We start from the raw sequence: 4,543 nt of genomic DNA, 5'->3' as shown, positions 1-4,543 counted from the left end.
GATTATGTTTGCTTTGTTTCCTTTGGGAAATCACAGTTCTGTCAGTTTTTCTCTTAACTTCCATCACAAAACTATCATGAGCTGCTTATGCTGAGGAAATCTGACATGACAAAGTAACACGTTCCCTATTGATTGCTGTTGTAGAGAAAAGCACCCCAACTCCCTTTGCTAGCCAAGACTCCACTCCCCCTGTCCTAGTTTCTTTAAAAAGGAAATAAAACGCTTGTTCTTGGACAGGAATCTCTTCTAGTTCAAGCTCTATGCTAGGTGCTGCAGAAGGGGAAGAGCCCTCAACTTGAGCATCCCCGGCCAGGCTGAGGAGCCACGTAGTCATGCTCTGTTTAGGAAGAATCTCCTTGGCAGTGCGACCTCGTGTGCTGCTTCACCTGCACCCCTCATTTGAACCGTGCGAGGGGCTAACGTGTAGCGTTTAGAAAGATGCGCTGGTTTGGAGCGGCTCTTGCACCTGAAGTTTTGCACTTCTCAACTCGCTGTGTGGGTTAGGGCTGGCCTGCTAATCATGGTGCGTGTGAAATGGGCTCAGCCAGCCTCTTCACACCAGCTCACTGTACACGCTGCTCCGTATGTAGGTATGTTCCCTGGGCATCACGTCCCCGCTAGGATAATGGCTTTTCGTTTCCTTAAAGTGAACTGGTAGGTGCCGTTTGGCTCTGGGTGTATTGGTCTGTGGCTAGGTCAGACACGTGCCGTCTTAGGTACAGGTAGACAGGATTTTAGTGGGGACTGGGGAGGCCCCCCAAACCCAAATCTTTATTCCACCACTGTGCATTCTTGGAGGGTTGGGCAGGAAATAAAACCAGGCTTTACCTCTGCTCAGTACTAATTTGTGTTCCCCGCTCCTCCCCTTGGCTTGCTTTGCCTGCCGTGGCTTTTGTGTGGAAAGGACTAAATACAGCTCTGTCGACATTTGCTAGTCAACTTTTTCAATAGTGAATTCCTCCCTGCAGGCATGCCATCTATTTTCCAAAAACAAGCTTCATTAGCTGTTTCAATACTGTGAAAAATCAAGTTTTGTTTGCTGGTCTGGGGTTTTGTTGTGTGGTGGGTTTTTTTGGTGGTTTTTTTTTTTTTTTTTTTTTAATCCAGATATATCTCTTCAGGGGAACAGCATTAGAAGAAATTGTTTTGGACCTTTTTAGAAAGTATTAAAATCCAAACTTAAAATTTTGCTTCATTTGAGCATTGCCATATGGTACTTGTTCCTCTCTAATGGGTTGGTTTGTCCTGGTACTGGAAGTCACGGTCACTTTGCCATTACAAGCCGCAAGAAAGAAATCCTCTTCTATTCAGACTGGACTGCTAAATTTGCCTCTTGCCCTCACTGCATTACAACGTTAAGATCACCTTAAAGGAACACCCTGCAGGTAGACACTTCCCTTTCTGTTACCTGTTGTTGCAGCCTGTTAGTCCCGACTAACAACTGCATGACCAGATTGCAGCACACATCTGCTGCTGGCCCCAACAGCTGGGGGAGAGCTGCTTGCCTGCCCTGTGCTTTGTGTTGAGTTCTGTGCTGGTGCTGCTGAAACAAGGTGGAGAAGTTCAGGGAGGAGAGGAAGCGTGGTGCTTCTTCTCAATTTTATTTTTTCCCTTTGAAAACAATTCCTTTCCACTGAAGATTAGGGAAACTGTTTCTATTCTGGGTGATGAGTAAAGCATATTAAGAGTCTTAGCAGAGACTTGGGATGATGCTAAGGGGCATCTTCCAACCGCAGAACTTGTGTTCCTTCCCATGATGTGCGCTTTTTTTTTTTTTTTTTTTTTTTAAATCTCTCTTCCCCAAAGCCTAGGAATGGTAATTAAATTGTAGCTGCAGGAATAATGACAGATATGGGCCCCTTGCCTACACCTTTTCATCACCGCACCCATCTCCCATCTGTTTTTTGTTTGCCCTAAAGCTTAAGTGGTTTCAAGATCCTCCTCTTGCACGCATGTTCTCACCATGTGCCCATTTTAAATCTCTCCAGGTATTTGAACGAATTAATTAATTGCCAGTTGCTGACCTCAACACAAGTACATCCTGTAAGTCCTGACTTGCATCAGGCGCTTTTCTTAGCACAGCAGCCCTTCTGGGGGCTACTCCAAATCTAAACCGTTGTGTTGGCCGTAACTGCTGTTCTAAACCACTCGGTGTAGCCCTGATGTCGGCTTTCACTGCCAAAGCAGGAAAGGCAAGGGTGGCATTAAGGACATGAAAGGCGGTATTTCGGGAAGCACCCAATCACATAATCTACTTGGAATATTTTAGGGTTTTGCCGTTTTCGCGGGTATCGATGCCACTTGAAATTACCGTGGAGCAAGTCCAGTAAAAGCAGGTGGGATTTACGTTAGGACCTGTAATAGTGGTGGATTTTTTCCCTCTAAGGAAGTCTTCTTGTGAAGGAGGGGCTAGTGCCTCTCATGGAATTACTGGGTAATAACCTGGAACACGAGCCTTTGAAACGTGGTCAGCGCTGGAATCCATGTCATACCACGTGAGAACAAAAACACTGTAATGATAATTGCTCATTATCTAATTGTACAAGAACTTACAGCCCTGGAGGGTGAGCAACTAATTAAATGGTTATCTGCTCTTAAAATGGTAACAAAGAAATGAGGAATATTCAGTCTTTTGGCTCTTGTTCCAGTACTGTCAGCGAAGTTACATGTTCCTCGAAAAGTGAACAAAGCAGCCCGGGATGGACAGAGCTCTCCCCGTCCTGCTGCTCGGAATTCTGCAGCGGGTTGTTGAGGCAAGGAAGTTACTTTTAGGAGAGTTTGCTCAAATGCAACTCTGCTTTTGAGCTGCAACTCCAAATGAAGGAGGATTCTCTGACCTGGGCTGTCTAGGAAGGCATCTGAGAGTGGCCTTCAGCGTGGGTCACCTTTTACCTTCAAGGTTTTGCCAGTGTGGAATTTTAAAGAGAATCCAGCTGGAGCACTTGGTCCCTTGGTGTGAACGCAATGTGCTGGGCACAGCCCTTGGTTTTACCCCGTGGTGGGGCATGCTGCCACCACCTAGGAAGAGAGCCACCTGTCAAAAAAGCAGCATTTCTCTGAATGATTAAAGACCTGAGACCTGCAGCTTTTGCACCAGCAGTAGCAGACCTCTGTAAAACTCTTATCCCGAGTGCTGAATCCACCAACAATTAGCACCCTAGGTTCTAATTTAACTTTTTAGAAAGTACCAGACAGCTTCTACCTCATCCCAAGGCGTGTGCCTTCTTTCAGAGCCCTCGTTCCTGCCTCTCAGCATTTGTCTGCTATTGCCACATCTGCAAAAATGCCAAGCACCTGAGTGCTCACGCCAGTGCCCCAAAACACAAGGACGTACCAGCCTTTTCAGAGCAGAGCAAACACCCCCGACCTGCTGTTCTTCACTGCTGGGGGATGAAGGCAGGCGGTAAGCGCGGCTCAGCGGGCAGCGCGGGGCAATGTGCTTCTCCTGTCACAGCACTGCTCCAGCAAGCGACCAGTGCAGAGCTTCTGTGGGATTTGGAAAGGGAAGCGTTCTGCTGCCTGTCCTGCCAATGAAACCCAATCCTGTAGGCATTCTCAAAACGCAACCGCGCAGTTGTGGTGCTCCCTGGTACTCGCAGCTTACACCTGGGACGCAGCTGACAGTGGTTTAGAGCTGTTTGCTTTGGAGCAGGCTGCAAAGCCCAGGTATCCATCCCACCAGAAAAGCCCCCTCAAACACAACCACCAAACATGGAAAGCAGAATACATGCCCTTTCCAGACCCAGGAACTAACAATTTTAATCAGAAAGGCATAATTGTGATTGGGAATGAAATATCAGCGAAAGCACCAACACCCAGGCAGTTTCTGCGGAACAGCTGATGGTACGCTCTTGTCCATGTTCTTGCAGTAAGAGAGATGCATACATTTTTGGATTGCCGTTGATTACAGAGCTGTTAGCTGGATGTCTTTTATATTCAAGCTGGCTTTTTCCCCCACTTTCCCCAAATACATGGTACAAGTTTCTGCTTTTAAAGGGGGGAGGTAGTTTGGGCCCTTATAAATCAGAACGCTTGCTATTTCTGGAGGTTTTCCTAAGGAGTGGAGTGGGTCAGAAGGAAGTGACTTTTTTTTTTTTTTTTTAATTCCCATCCCCCCGACATTGTAACACAGTTGTTGCTTTCAAGAATATGCATGGTCTGTTTTCTTCAGACTATTGGATCGTCTGGTAAAATAATTAGCTGTTAGGCAGACAGAGGGAAAGGATCACATCTGCACAAGACAGGAAGACTGGGACAGTAGAAAGGCGGAAAAAAAAAATCCCTGCTTGAATCACAGCTGCCCACCATGCATAGTAACAGAGCTTGCCAAGAGTATTCAAATTGATTTAGGAAGAAAAGCTGAGGAAACTGTTTAACCCCAGCCTGCTTGGATCCATGACAGTATCTCTATGGGCTGCTCCGCTCCCACTTTGGGCCCAAAGAAAAGTTTTCAAGCTGCGTGTTTCACCAACCATCCTTCCTCCAGCCCCCTCCCCTTTCGCAACAGGAACACAAAACGCAGCTAATTGCCAGGCATGAGGCT

Source organism: Falco naumanni, chromosome 6, assembly GCF_017639655.2.
Source record: "Falco naumanni isolate bFalNau1 chromosome 6, bFalNau1.pat, whole genome shotgun sequence".
NCBI lineage: Eukaryota > Metazoa > Chordata > Aves > Falconiformes > Falconidae > Falco > Falco naumanni.
Note: the sequence above shows the minus strand (reverse complement) of the source record.